Here is a 16,699-nt window from a genome sequence, read left to right as displayed (position 1 = left end):
GTTCCTTGATCACTAACAATTGCTTTAGGTACTCCAAACCTGCAAAACAAATTAGACCTGACAAAGTTTGCGACAACTTTAGCATCATTAGTTCTAGTGGGCTTGGCTTCCACCCATTTTGAAACATAGTCAACTGCAAGGAGAATGTAAACATAACCAAAAGAGACAGGAAAATGACCCATGAAATCTATACCCCAGACATCAAACACCTCACAGAATAGCATAGGTTGCTGAGGCATTTGTTGTCTCCATGTAAGTGTATTTCCTGCTCTCTGACACTGCTCACAAGTGCTGCAGATCTTCCACGCATCTTTAAAGATGGTGGGCCAATAAAAACCACAAGCAAGCACTTTGCGAGCTGTCCTTTGAACACCCAGATGACCTCCCGGTGCGGAAGAATGACAGAACTGCAGGACTGAGTCAGCCTCATGATTTGGAATGCACCGTCTAATGACCTGATCACTGCACAATTTCCACAAGTAGGGGTCATCCCAAATAAAATGCTTAGCATCACTTTTAATTTTATCTTTTTGGGCCTTAGATGCTAAGGGAGGAAAAACAGAGGCAAATAAATAATTGACAATGTTAGCAAACCAGGGAGTAGAAAGAGAGTCAGAAATACTATACAATATATACAAATGATCATCCGGGAAATCATCTTGAATAGGTGAATCTGCATCAGAGACACGTTCGATCCGACTCAAATGATCAGCAACTAGATTTTGTGCTCCGCTCCTATCACGGATCTCCAAGTCAAACTCTTGGAGCCAGAGCATCCATCGGATCAACCTAGGCTTAGAATCAGCCTTCTTCAACAAGTACTTTAGAGCTGCATGGTCAGTATAAACAATAATGCGAGTACCAAGCAAATAAGATCGAAATTTTTCAAGAGCAAAAACTATGGCTAGAAGCTTTTTCTCAGTAGTAGTATAATTTGCTTGGGCAGCATCTAAAGTCCTAGAAGCATAATATATCACCCTGGGCAATTTATCAATTTTCTGAGCAAGGACAGCCCCCAATGCATAATTTGATGCATCACACATAAGCTCAAAAGGGGCTGTCCAATCGGGTGCCTGGATGATGGGGGTGGTAGTCAACGCTCTTTTGAGGCAATCAAAAGCCTCTTTGCATCTGTCATTAAAGTCAAACTCCATCTCCTTTTGCAACAAGTTGGACAGTGGAAGGGCTACTTTGCTAAAATCCCTTATAAAGCGCCTGTAGAATCCTGCATGACCAAGAAAAGATCGCACCTCTCGCACACAAGAGGGGTAAGGCAATTGTGAAATAACAGAAATTTTTGCAGGATCTACTTCAATACCCTTATTGGAAATAATGTGGCCCAAAACTATACCTTGCTCAACCATAAAATGACATTTTTCAAAATTTAGAACAAGGTTAGTTTCAATGCATCTATTCAAAACTTTTTCCAAACTATTCAAACAACCATCAAAAGAGGATCCATATACAGTGAAATCATCCATAAAACACCTCTATGCAATTTTCTAAAAAATCACTGAAAATACTAATCATGCACCGCTGGAAGGTACCAGGGGCATTGCACAGGCCGAAAGACATCCTCCTATAAGCAAAAGTGCCGAAGGGGCAGGTGAATGTGGTCTTTTCCTGATCCTCAGGAGCAATAGTAATTTGCATATAACCAGAAAAACCATCAAGGAAACAGTAGTGGGATTTACCTGCCAGGCGTTCAAGCATCTGGTCAATGAATGGCAGGGGAAAATGGTCCTTTTTGGTACCCTGGTTCAGCCTCCTATAGTCAATGCAGACTCTCCAACTGTTCTGCACCCGAGTAGGAATCAGCTCCTCCTTCTCATTTCTGATCACTGTGAGGCCAGTCTTCTTCGGGACTACCTGGACGGGACTCACCCATTGGCTATCGGAGATAGGATAAATGATTCCAGCTTGCAAAAGCTTGGTTATCTCCTTCTTCACTACATCAAGAATCACCGGGTTGAGTCTTCTCTGTGGTTGTCTTACTGGTTTAGCTCCATCCTCTAAATTTATTCGATGCATACATGTGGATGGGCTAATACCAGGAATGTCCGCCAGGGTCCAGCCTATAGCCTTCTTATGCTTCTTGAGAACTGACAACAACTTCTCCTCTTGCTCATCAGCAAGGGAGGCAGATATAATCACTAGAAAACTCTTGCTATCATCCAAGTAAGCGTATTTTAAATTTGATGGCAGAGGCTTCAATTCTGGTGTGGTCGGCTGGACAGTGGTAGAAGGAGATGCTTTCTCAGCCTTTACCTCATAAAGAAAGTCAGAGGTATGTGTACTTCCTGAAACATGGTTAGTCCTATCTGACTCTATAAAATCAATCTCGAGAGGTAAAACACCACCACCAAACATGCAATCAATATCACTCTCAGATTCACTCTCAGCATCAAATTCAGACATATGATCAAGTACAATTTCAGACGCAATGCATGAAGAGTGAGAGGCATGCAGATTAGAATAAAGATCAGTCATGTATTCATCAACAACATGGTCAATTATTTCAGCACGAAATACAGAAAGATCTTCAGATGAGTATTTCATAGCATCTAGAATATTAAAATGAACAGTTATGTCACCAAATTCCATAGACAGTGTGCCTGCATAAACATCTATCTTTGTTCTAGCAGTTTTCATAAAGGGTCTGCCTAGAATGATGGGAACTGATCCTTGAGAAAATCCACCTTCCATATTCAAGATATAAAAATCAACAGGGAAAATCAGTTCACCAACTCTAACTAAGACATCTTCTATGAAACCAACAGGATAGGCAACACTTCTATTAGCTAAATGAATTACCACATCATTTGACTGCAAGGGACCTAGAGATAGAGAATTAAAAATCGACAGAGGCATAACACTAACAGAGGCTCCTAAATCTAGCATGGCATTGTCAAACTTACTATTCCCTATAATACAAGGTATGCTGAATGTACCTGGATCTTTGCATTTTTCAGGAATTTGAGGAACAGATTTACCAATCAATGCGGAGACATTTCTGCCCATGCTAATTCGTTCACTTCCTTTAAGCTTCCGCTTATTAGTGCACAGCTCCTTCAAGAATTTGGCATATCTTGGAATTTGCTTTATTGCATCCAATAGAGGTATGTTTACCTCTACCTTTCTAAACGTTTCCAAGATCTCTTTCTCTGCCTCTTCCATTTTTTTGTTGGAAACTGCTCTTGGAGGGAATGGAAGAGGGGGAATGTGCTGCTTCTGCAAATCAGAATTACCTGTGGAAGAAGATTCACCTGCACAGAAATTGTTAGGTAAATTTTTGTCATCACCTTTTTCTGGAATAGAGTGAAGTTTGGCAGGTTCATTTGCAGATGAGGAAGGTGATACGGGTTGAGGTCCTTGACATTGCTTTCCCGACCTCAATGAAATGGCACTGACATTTTTGGGATTTTGGACAGCTTGAGAAGGCAGCTTGTCAGAATTCTGGGACTGTTGTTGATTCAATTGGGTAGCCAATTGTCCCATCTGATTGGTTAAGCTCTGAATGGAGGCTCTGGTCTCTTGCTGAAACTGCATGTTCTGCATAGGCATTTGCCTCACAAGTTCTTCGAGGGAAGGTTGTGGAGGGGCCTCAACTGTTGGCTGTTTCTGGGGTTGTTGCTGTTGTTGGATTGGTGGAGGAATGTATGGTCTGCTTGGGCCAGCAACATTTTGGAAGGAAGAAGCAGGCTGCTGTTGTTGTTGCTGAGGGCTGGACCATCTGAGGTTAGGATGATTCCTCCATCCAGTGTTGTATCTGTTGCTGGAGAGGTCATAATTGCTCTGCTATGGTTGATTTTGCTGCTGAGGTTGAGGAGGTCTATTGTAAATATTTGCAGCATAAGCTTCAGGCTGCTCAATTGCTCCAGGTTGCTGCATGGAAGGGCAAAGGTCTGTATGGTGGTCAGCAGAGGAGCACAAACCACAAACCCCTGCGACAGGTATAGATTTCTGATTCAGGGCCAGCTGGGTTACCAAGTTAACCAATGCATCCAGTTTGCCTTCAAGCTTCTTAGTTTCAGATGATGCAGATGGGTTTGTAGCTACCTCATGAACTCCTCTAATGACTATGGCATCATTTCTGGCGCTAAATTGCTGGGAGTTGGAGGCCATCTTCTCAATTAAATTTCTGGCTTCAGTAGGAGTCATGTCTCTAAGGGCTCCACCACTGGCAGCATCTATCATACTTCTCTCCATATTACTGAGTCCTTCATAAAAATATTGGAGAAGAAGCTGTCCTGAAATCTGATGGTGGGGGCAACTGGCACATAGTTTCTTAAATCTCTCCCAGTACTCATACAGGCTCTCTCCACTGAGTTGTCTAATACCTGAGATATCCTTCCTAATGGCTGTGGTCCTGGAAGAAGGGAAATTTTTTTCTAAAAATACTCTCTTAAGGTCATCCCAGCTCGTGATGGACCTTGGAGCAAGATAATACAACCAGTCCTTTGCCACTACCTCTAATGAATGAGGAAAAGCCTTCAGAAATATGTGATCCTCTTGGACATCTGGGGGTTTCATGGTTGAGCAGACAATGTGAAATTCTTTCAAATGTTTGTGCGGGTCTTCACCTGCAAGGCCATGAAACTTTGGAAGCAAATGAATCAGTCCAGTTTTAAGAACATATGGGACATCCTCATCAGGGTATTGGATGCACAAGCTTTCGTAGGTGAAATCAGGTGCAGCCATTTCCCTTAGAGTCCTCTCACGGGGTGGAGGTTGTGCCATGTTCTCAGAATGTGCAAAATCAGAATGCTCAGAATCAGAATGCTCAAAATTATAATGCTCAAGATCAGGATGTTCAAAATCACCAATAACAGAATGCACAGATTCACCAGTTATGGAATGCTCAGAATGATCAAAAGGTATAAAATGATGCCTAACTAATCTATGAAATGTCCTATCTATCTCAGGATCAAAGGGTTGTAAGTCAGATGGATTGCCTCTAGTCATACACTACATTCAGCATGCACACAACTAGTTGCCTTGTCATGTAAATAAAGGTGTAGGTTTGAACTACAGCTACCCTCAAATGATATCCAAATGACTTGAAATTTTGTGAGCAACCCTATAAAATGATGAGAAGATAGCACAAAAAATTTCAGACAAAAATTCAAAGTCTAACTATGAAAGCTAAAAATGGTAGGTTAAGAAAAATAAGTGAATAAAACTTGAAAAATAAAAAACTTTTGACAGAATCGCTTTTTTTGGACGATGGAGACCTCAGCCGGAGCAAAAGTTATGGCCGTTTGAAGTTTTGACAAACACAAAATTTGCTAGTTTTTTGGAACTTTCAAATCTGACCCAAACTAAAGGCTCTAGCTATTTTTCCCACACAATATGGATTAAAAGAAGTTACCACAAAATAATTCAGCCAAAAATAACAACCCTAGCTACTAAAACAAAAAATCTCAAATAATTCAGCATGGGTGGTCGCTAAAATCCGTCTCTAATTGATTTCTACCACTACTCTGTTTTTGCCGCAAGCACAATCTTCACAGCAAAACACCCAAGACTGAAACAGGGGAAACGCTTAATGGGAAAACTAAAACAGAACACACATTAAACAAAATACCAGGACACTAAACAACACTAACACACACACTAACACACATACTAACACAATACTAACAATTTAAACATAAAACACGAAAGGATTAAACACACAACACTAGCTAGCTATTATGAACCTTTGGACACTGCTCCCCGGCAACGGCGCCAAATTTGATCGAGGCCGTACCCGAATCAAATAAACATGAAAATGCAGTAACTAGGAAGTGATCCTAGGTCGTTTCCCAACGAGCAGTGACAAACCAAATGTTCATAATATACTTGCAGTAACAGTAACGATTGGGGGGGTTTGTTTGTTTTGTGATTAAAGAGCAGAACAAGTAAACTGGAATACGAAATTACTAATATTAAAAACGGGTTGTTTCCTTTGATTCAGAAGCCATTCTCTTATCCTGGGTTATGGAGAATTCGTCCCTAACAGTCAACCACTTAATCCAACCCTATTTCAATTTACTAAGCGAAAATCAACTTAGGGTTGTCAATACGTGATTAGGCACCACATACACCAGTTAGCCCTTTGTCCATTAAGCATGAACGCAAGTTAGGCTCAGAGGCAATTAATCGAACACAAAGCATGCACTGATTAATATTCACGAATTTGGGATAACTGGTGAAGGGAAAACTGCCAGGGAACCACATTACAAGCGAAACCTCAAAGAGAGTTGGACTTCGTCCTCAAAAGGAAACAACAACAGAAAATCTAGCCTTCCATGGATTCAAACAGAAAACGCAAATGAAACATGAAGCAGAAACGTAAATGAACAAAAACGTAAATGAACAGAAACGTAGTTGAAACAGAAACATAAATGAGAGTAGAAGAAAAAGCAAGAACGAAATTGTAATTAGAAACAGAAAACGTAAAATTGCATTACGTGAACAGTAGCATTAAGCAGAAAAATGAAAACCCTAAAACAAAAGCTCTAAATAATGAATAGCATAACCGAATGCCTTGCACGAATCCCAAGGTAGCTATTTAAAAAGAGTCACTCAAAGTCACTGGGCCCTATTACAATACTCTGGCCCAAAATGAAATAAACACTGAACAACATAAAATAAAATTGCGAAATTTCCTAATTAGAAATTAACTAAGGTAAGCGCTGCTTTATTTGCCCTCTTCAAGTCCACAACTAAAATCCGGATTAAGCCCAATGTTTCATTAATTCCTTAAATTAGATTAAAAACATCAAATTAGCTAAATGAGCCCAAATAATAAAACTGCCGAATTAATTGACAATTAAGACCAATCAATAATTAAAATGGTGCAAAAAGGGTTTAGAAAATAGAAGAAAATGATGGCACATCAGGGTGTGTCACTGAGGAGTCAGTCCTTAGAACAACAGATGACCACAAAGTGGCATCTAGGAGATGATTGCATGGCATGATCGTCCTAGGGGTGTGATGCTGAGTTGTGATGTTAGATTACATGAGCCAAATCATCCATTGGTGAGCCATCATCAGTTTGTGAAAGCCTAGCTACCAGTATACCATGGTATGAGTGTACTCCTAACAGTCATCCAGCTTTAAATCATAAGTCTGCTGAGTTATAGGAGTTCCAATTGCAAAGGGCTCGTGTGAAATAAGAATTGAGAGCTAACCTATGAGGTAACAAGGGAGACCATGAGTGTGTCTCGAGTGTATATATATATGTGTGTGTGCGGGGGGGGGGGGGGGGGTATGTTTTGTTTGTGACCTAAGGATTGTTTGTTTGGTAGTTTATGCAAAAAATCTAAGGTCACTCTTCCACCAACACTTTTCAAAATGTCATGGTGCAACCACGATCGAGGATCCATTCTTTTTTTACTAAACTAGTTGGTTTTGAAAACTATATATAAAACTAGTGTAGTTTGAAAACTATTTATCAATGAGTGATTTTGACTTTTGACAATAATTGTAATTATAATCGATTTAAGAAAAGTGACTTTCTACATCAGTTTAAACCAAAACGATGTAAAACGTAACTTTTTTGCATTGATCATAACTACAATTAATGTAAAAAGTCACTTTCCACATCAGTTATACTCACAACCGTTGTCAAAAGTCAAAATTACCCATCATTGTTAAATAGTTTTCAAACTACACTAGCTTGCTATATACTTTTATGAATCCACCTAGTTTATAAAAAAGTTAAGGATCCATATCTCAGTTTGGATGATTGAGGAATACTGACCCCACAACTGGAGTTCCATGCCGACGACAGTTCACTCATGATCTAGGCAAGTGTTCCTTATCTATGTGTAGTAAGAAACGACAAGCATAAGAGTATCATATCTACAAATACTTGTATAATATCTAAGAAATTGAACCTTAATTGTTATCTAAAGCAAGAAAAAGTAAGAAGCAAGGAAGCAATTTTGGTACAATGAGTTGTCAAACTGCTACGGTGAAATAGCAAACATTTTTTATCAATTCTGAAAGATGATTTCATTCTAGTGAAAAGTGCTCTCACTATAGCGATTTAGAAAATGTTTTTTGGTTTTGAGGGGGTGCATGGGGGTTTTGGCCTAGGGGAGATGAATGGGGAGGGTAAATCCATCTTGGAGTTTTCGGAGGCTTTGGATCTTTCTATAGCCAATACATGGTTTAAGAAAAGAGAGGAACATCTTATCACTTACAAAAGTGGAGGGACATGTTCTCAGATAGATTTCTTCCTTATCAGGAAGTCTGATAGGAAGTATTGCTTGAACTGTAAAGTTATCCCGGGAGAGAGCTTGACTACCCAACATAGAGTTTTGGTTATGGATGTAAGAATTAGAGATAGGGCAAAGAGAAGAGGTCCTCTGGTAGCACCAAGGATCAAATGGTGGCACTTGAAGGGTGAGAAACAAGGAATCTTCCAACAAAAGATATGGGAGGGTTGGTGTGGACAATCACAAGGAAGTGCAAATGATATGTGGAACAAGATGTCCCAAGAGATTATTAAAGTGGCTAAAGAGACGTTGGGTGAATCTAGAGGTTTTGGACCTAGGGGTAAAGAATCGTGGTGGTGGAATGAAAATGTTCAGAGCAAAGTTAGAGTAAAAAAGGAGTGTTTCAAGGAGTGGTCTAGGTGTAGAAATTCTGAAACTTGGGATAAGTATAAGATAGCTAGAAATGAAACCAAAAAGGCGGTGAGTGAGGCAAGAGCCCAAGCTTTTGACGGACTATACCAAGCTCTAGGAACCAGGGACAGAGAAAGATCTATATATAGGCTTGCTAAGGGTAGAGAGAGGAAGACTAGAGATTTGGATCAAGTAAAGTGTGTTAAGGATGAAGAAGGCAAAGTCTTAGTGCATGAAAAAGATATCAAGGAAAGGTGGAAGGCGTATTTCCACAACTTATTTAATGATGGATATGGATATGACTCTAGCAGTCTAGACACAAGAGAAGAGGACCGGAACTATAAGTACTATCGTCGGATTCAGAAACAGGAAGTAAAGGAAGCGTTGAAAAGAATGAGTAATGGTAAGGCGGTGAGGCCAGACAACATACCTATTGAAGTGTGGAAAACTCTTGGAGATAGAGGTCTTGAGTGGCTCACCGAACTCTTTAACGAAATTATGAGGTCAAAACGCATGCCGGAGGAATGGAGGAGAAGCACGTTAGTGCCAATCTATAAGAACAAGGGGGATATACAAAATTGTGCAAATTATAGGGGAATCAAGCTCATGAGTCATACCATGAAATTATGGGAAAGAGTGATTGAACGGAGATTAAGAAAGGAGACTCAAGTTACTGAGAATCAATTTGGTTTCATGCCAGGAAGGTCGACCATGGAAGCGATTTATTTATTACGGCGGGTGATGGAGCAATATCGCATGGCCCAACAAGACTTGCACTTGATTTTTATTGACTTGGAGAAAGCGTATGATAGAGTGCCTAGAGAGATTTTGTGGAAAGCTCTAGAGAAGAAAGGGGTTAGGGTTGCATATATTCGAGCTATCCAAGATATGTATGATAGGGTATCGACTAGTGTTAGGACACAGGGTGGAGAGTCAGACGATTTTCCCATCACAATTGGTTTACATCAAGGGTCAACCCTTAGCCCCTACCTTTTTACCTTAATTCTGGATGTCCTCACGGAACAAATCCAAGAGATAGCGCCGAGATGCATGCTCTTTGCAGATGACATAGTCCTCCTTGGAGAGTCGAGGGAGGAGTTGAATGAGAGGTTGGAAACTTGGAGATGAGCTCTAGAAACACATGGCTTTCGCCTAAGCAGAAGCAAATCGGAGTATATGGAATGTAAGTTCAACAAAAGAAGGAGGGTTTCTAACTCAGAGGTGAAAATAGGAGACCATATTATCCCCCAAGTCACACGGTTTAAATATCTTGGGTCTGTAATACAGGATGATGGGGAAATTGAAGGGAATGTGAATCATCGCATTCAAGCAGGATGGATGAAATGGAGAAAAGCATCGGGGGTGTTATGTGATGCAAAGGTACCGATCAAGCTAAAGGGAAAGTTTTATCGGACTGCGGTAAGACCGGCGATTTTGTACGGAACAGAATGTTGGGCGGTCAAGAGCCAACATGAGAATAAAGTAGGTGTAGCGGAGATGAGGATGTTGCGGTGGATGTGTGGTAAGACTCGACAGGATAAAATTAGAAACGAAGCTATTAGAGAGAGGGTTGGAGTAGCGCCTATTGTAGAGAAGATGGTGGAAAATAGACTTAGGTGGTTTGGGCATGTAGAGAGAAGACCGGTAGACTCTGTAGTGAGGAGAGTGGACCAGATGGAGAGAAGACAAACAATTCGAGGCAGAGGAAGACCCAAAAAGACTATAAGAGAGGTTATCAAAAAGGATCTCGAAATTAATGGTTTGGATAGAAGTATGGTACTTGATAGAACATTATGGCGGAAGTTGATCCATGTAGCCGACCCCACCTAGTGGGATAAGGCGTTGTTGTTGTTGTTGTTGAGTATAAAGTTATGTAGTGAAGGCTACAAAAAACAATTGAAAAAGGGGGTGTTGGATTCGAATTCCATAAAATTCATTGTATGTTATTCAATTTCCAATCATATTTCAAATTTCAACACAAGTAATCATATCCTAATTTCATAGGTAAATGATTCTTAATTCCTAAATTATATTCCTAATCCCTTAGTAAACCTAACCTAGCAATTAGCGTATGAACAAACAATGCAATGTAAAAAACTTGATTTCATTCCTAAAACTATTCCTAATCCCTTAGTAAACCTAACCTAGCAATTAGAGTATGAACAAACAATGCAATGTAAAAAACTTGATTTCATTCCTAAAACTAGATTCCTACACATTCCTAATTCAGATATAGAATTGAACTTCTTTTCCAACACAACTCAACTCATTAAGCAAGGTTGATCAAGCCTTTGCATGAATTCAAGCAAAAAAGTAGAAAAGGATTGCATAAACTGAAAAATGAATTAGAAATTGGAGAATCGCATACTCTGAATCTAATTCATTCAATTCTAGCAACTTCAAGTTAGGTACAATGGATCATAGCTTGATCCATGGAAAAAATATCACAAAACTATGGAGCAAAACTACAAAATAGGCAAAACATCGCTATTAAGAATTAAGAACAATGACAAGGCCAAGTCAGAAAGGCTATGTTGACTCAAGCAAGGTTCATATCGGGGAAAGGAAAGTGAGGGGAAGATGGTGTCAGAGTGATGCTAAGATGTAGATGGAAGGTGCCCATTATAAAGCTTTGGAAACCTTCACGACAATCTAGTGGGACTAGCACAAAGAAATGCAAATCGTTTGATTTGAAGTTATCAACAGCTCACACTAATTTGTTTGATAATCTTTTTGAACCAACGAATGGAATGTCATTATATGTACAGTACCCACTTTTTATAGGGTGCATGTTCTTTCAATTTTAAATTGGATCTCACCTATGTAATGCACTCCTTTTATTTAATGTGTTTAAATTATCATTTCTTAATTTGAGTTTCTAAAAGTATATTGTTTTTGTTAATTAAATAAAAGGCTTAAATATATTTTTGATACCTAATGAATATCTGAATTTTTTTATCCTTAATAAATTTTTGTTTTGCGTTGAGTTCCTAATTTAGCAAAAATTTTATTTTTGTCATTGGAAACCTTTTTTAGTCCCTGATAAATTAGCAAATTTTGTATTTACTCCCTTACATTTTTTTTTCATTTGTTATTAGCTTGGACTATAACAAAATTCACTAATTTATATGGGGGCAACCACAAAATTCACTAATTTCAAAGTGACTAAAACAAATTATCAATGACCAAAAATAAAATTGTTGTTTTATTAAGGACTCAATTCAAAGAAAACATTTATCAGAGAACACACACAAAAGTCGAGTATTTATTAATTAGGGATCAAAAACATTTTTTAAGCAATTAAATAATGTGTAAAAGTGATATGAATTAATTCTTGATTTTATTTAGCATTCACCATCAGTTTAAAAATTTTTACACTATCAATATATCTTATTTTCTCTTAATTTTTATGTATGACAGAAAATAAGCAATACTTTATTATAATTTAAATTAAAAATATTATCTCTCTACTTGATTACCAAATAAACGTACATGTATCACAAATTTAAAATTAAATTGATTAATTAGTGTATTAAAAGTATACTATATCCATTTATTATGATGTGTTGACAACATCATTCCCATCATTTTGATATTGGTACATTTTGCATAATATTCAAATGGGCTATTATGTGTTTTTGAGGATGGACTGGAGTTGCTAGGGCGCTCAAGTCTCGCAAACTTATTGTGTTTCAATGGGCCTTATAAAATTCTAAAATGAATCAGCAAATTTCCCTATGAGATTGTTTTATTCCTGACACTTTCAAATCTTCATAGTGTCTTTCATGTTTATCAGCTCAGGAATACATTCATAATTCTTCACATATCTTCGAGTTGAGCAATATTCATTTAAAAGAAAACCTTGAAAATATTATATGAAATAGAATGAATTTGGTGCTAAATGTTAAAGAGATCTAGAGTGACTTTTTGAGGTAGTGATAGATAAAGGATAATGAGTTGAGAGTAGGTACGTTGGTGTGGGAGGGAAGTTGACATAAAGGGGAATGAAACAAATATTGGTACTTATATTGAACTGAACTGAAATAAACAAATGTGCAGGCTAAAGAAATTATTTATGGAGATGAACTGATCTGGAGATCTTAGTACCCTTTAATCTGATTCAATTTCCATTTATACATTGAATATTCTCTCTGCCCCTTTTAACATTAATATAGGAAGCATTTAATGGAGGCCTAAAGACCAAAACTACAAATAAGATAATCTTCATTTACAAATAAGGTATTGGTTCGTGTGCATGAGCCACCTGTTTGATGCACTGTACATGAGACTTGTGCACACATAAATCCAACTTTACAATTCATCTCCATCTTCATAATCCTCCTACAGATGAAAATGTTAAGAAAACCGCTTTATGGACTGCACGTGGCATCCTTATATTTTATTATTTCAGTTATTGAATAAGACTTCCTAGTCAAAGTAGTGATTACTAAACTTTAGGAAAGTAGTTCCTAAACCTTGGGAGAAAATATTTCTGTTTTATCTTAGTTTTTCTGTTTTTGCTGCAAGTATTATAAATGTACTGTGTTGGTACCTGAATAAAATATCTCTCATGATTTGTTTCTCTCCAAAATATTCACATATTATTTTCTCTGTTTTTTAACATTGTCTTTATTCATTAAAAACCAACAATTGGTATCAAAAGCTTTATTCTTACGGGACCTGTAACATGGAAGGTGAAGCAAGTTTTTCCCATGTTACTCTTCCAATCTTTGATGGAGAGAATTATGATCTTTGGGAAGTGAAAATGAAATCCTACATGAAGTCTTTAGATTTGTGGGTTGGTATGGAACAAGATTATTAATTATATCCGCTGCCTGAAAATCCTACCATGGCCCAAATTAAAAATCACAAGGAAAGAAAGAATAAGGCAAAGGCGAGGTCATGTTTTTTTGCTAGTGTTTTACAAATGATATTCACTAGAATCATGACTCTTAAAACACCTAAAGAAATTTGGGATTATCTAAAGGAGGAATATGTTGGAGATGACAGAATGCGAAGCATGCAAGTGGTTAATTTAAGGAGGGAATTTGAGCTCCAAAGGATGAAAGAGTCAAAGATAATCAAGGAGTACTCAAACAAATTGTTGGGTATTGACAAAAAGATAAAGTTGTTGGGTAGTGATTTGTTGATTCGAGAATTGTAGATAAAATTTTGGTAATGATGCCGGAGAGGTATGAAGCATCTATAGTTTCATTGGAGAACACAAAGGATCTATCTAAAATCACTTTGACAGAAGTGCTACATGCCCTGCAAGCTCAAGAGCAGCAAAGGTTGATGAGGCAAGATCATGTTGTTGAAGGTGCTTTGCCCGCCAAACATCATGAAGTTGTTAAAAACAAAAAGAACTTTTTCAAACAGAATCAGGTGTCAGGGAATGAACATACTGCAAACAACAAAATTAAAGGCAAGGGAAGAAAGAAAAACTTTCCACTTTGTCAACATTGTGGCAAAAAAGGTCATCCACCTTTCAGATGTTGGAGGAGACCAATAGCAAAATGCAGCAAATGCAACCAAACAAGGCACGAAGCTGTGATCTGCCCCAACAAAAATCACTATGATGAGGGAGTTCAAATGGCTAATCAAGAGGAGGAGGACCAACTATTTGTGGCCACATGCTTCTTGAGTAGTGAATCAAGTGAAAGTTGGTTGATTGATATTGGTTGTACCAATCACATGACCTTTGACAGGGCATGCACTCTTCAAAGATTTGAGGCCAACAAATGTCACCAAAGTCAAAATTGGTAATGGAGATTATATATTATTCGAAATAAATGGGACAGTTGCAATCACAAGTTCTGCAGGCACTGGATGTATTGCTAATGTCCTATTCGTTCCTGAAATTAACCAAAATTTGTTAAGTGTCGACCAACTAATTGAACGACGATGTAAAGTTGTAATTGAAGACAAATATTGCTTGATTAAGGATGCAGCTGGTCAAGAAATCTTCAAGGTGAAAATGAAATTAAAAGTTTTTCTCTGGATCCATTGGAAGAAGAGCATGTTGTTTTCTCTCTCATAGAAAATCGCACAGAAATCTGGCACAAAAGGCTCAGACATTATCATCATCAAGCATTGCTGCATTTGAGTGAAAAACGGTTAGCACTTGATGTCCCTGTGCTTAAGGATAAAGTTTTAAATTGCAAAGCCTGTCAATTTGGCAAGCAAAATAGAGCATGGAGAGCATCAAGAAAGTTGCAATTGATTCACACAGATGTTGCAAGGCCTCAAAGAACACCTTCATTGAAAGGCAATCTGTATTACACTATATATATTGATGACTTCAACAAAATGTGTTGGATTTTTTTCTTCAAGTTCAAATCATAGGTGGCTAAATGTTTTTGGAAGTTCAAAGTCAAGATAGAGAAGGAAAGTGGTCTCAAAATTCAAATTTTGAGGTCAGACAATGGCACTGAATACACATCTGCAATATTTAATAAATTTTGTGAGGATTTCAGCATCCAACATCAACTTACTAGTCCTTATACCCCACAAGAAAATGGGATTCGTGAGAGGAGAACTAAGCATTTTAATGAAGCTGCCATATGTATTTTCAATAATCCTGTTTTTCATGGGAAAACTAAGCATTTTAATATCAAGTTGTTCTTTGTAAGGGAAGTGCAGAGAGAGTAGTTGTTCTTGTTTATTGCAAAATAGAAAATCAGATTGTAGACTTATTCACCAAGCCACTACTGGTTAGCAAGTTCAAATTTCTAAGAAAGAAGTTAGGACTTTGTAGATCCTAAAACAAGGAGGAGAGTGTTAAGAAAACTGTTTTATGGACTTTGTAGTATCCTTATTTTTTATTATTTCAGTTGTTGAATAAGACTTCCTAGACAAAGTAGTGGTTACTAAACTCTAGGAAAGGAGTTCCTAAACTTTAGGAGAAAATATTTTTGTTTTATCTTAATTAGTTTTTCTGTTTTTGTTATAAGCATTATAAATGTATTGTGTTGGTAGTTGAATAAAATATCTCTCGCTATTTGTTTCTCTCCAAAATATTTACATATTATTCTCTTTGTTTTCTAACATTGCCTTTATTCATTAAAAATCAACAGAAAAAAAATTTTGTAAAATAGAAAAGTTATATATATATATATAGCATCCTTTGTCTTAAGTTCAATTATTATAATGTGAAAATATTGAACCTATGTGCCATTTTAGTATGATCCAAATAAACCTGTTGCAATTGATATCAAGGAGTTCTTCATGTCTTGTTAGTTGTCATCAACTCAATATTTATCTTTTCTCTACTTCTTTCTCATCTTGTCCTTTTATATTACTTATCATATCTTTCTACAAAAAATTAATCATAATTCCATTACTCATTCCATCACTTATTTCTTTCGTTTTTTATTATTTTCTTGTCTTTCCCTTTCTTCTACACACACATCTCATTTCCTTTCCTCACACACACCTACCAAATTGTTTTACCCCTGTCACTTTTAAATATCCATAGTGTCTTTGATGTTTATCAACTTTGAAGTATGTTCATGATTCTCGATCACATATGATCAAGTTGGGCAATATTCAAGTAAAAAGAACTTGACTTATCAGATGTAGTCATCTTGAGGTCGAAGATCAAAAGGTGAGATGGAAAATAGGGGAGGCGATTCCTTCGCTGAAGATTGTTTGAGGAGAAACTATTGCACAATACAAATTAGTAGCTGGAGTGCATGATGAGCAAGTAGTGTCCAGAACTATTTGGTTCAAGTAAATTTTGAGGATAAAATATCTTTTAAGGATACAAATATCTTATCGCTACTCAACTCTTCTAATGGAGTTCTTTAACTCCTTAGTTTATAATATTTTATTTATGGTTTAGATTAAAACCTCAAATTTTAGTATATCACATGCCTTCCTTTTTGCTTCACCGTACGTCTTTCACCACTTCACAGTCGGCGACGTTAATTCTCCCCTTTCCCTATTTCAGTTTTGCTTCACCGATCTTGTTTTTACGAACACTGTTCTGTTGTGGTGGAGAAGCATGGAAGGGTTAAGATTCACACACTCTTCTTCTGTCTTCTTTGTCCTCACCTTCTTTGGCACGCAATACCGTT

The 16,699-nt window shown here is 37.5% G+C and overlaps 1 non-coding gene across 1 annotated transcript; it reads left to right on the top strand.

Moving 5' to 3' along the window:
* Positions 1-4,255: 4,255 nt before the first annotated feature.
* On the top strand, positions 4,256-4,362 carry LOC114401024. The gene has a single exon (XR_003664141.1). It is a non-coding gene; the product is annotated as a small nucleolar RNA R71 (small nucleolar RNA).
* Positions 4,363-16,699: the final 12,337 nt, after the last annotated feature.

This window comes from Glycine soja, chromosome 19 (genome assembly GCF_004193775.1).
Source record: "Glycine soja cultivar W05 chromosome 19, ASM419377v2, whole genome shotgun sequence".
Classification (NCBI taxonomy): domain Eukaryota; kingdom Viridiplantae; phylum Streptophyta; class Magnoliopsida; order Fabales; family Fabaceae; genus Glycine; species Glycine soja.
Note: the sequence above shows the minus strand (reverse complement) of the source record. Positions and strands in the feature narration are given on the sequence as shown.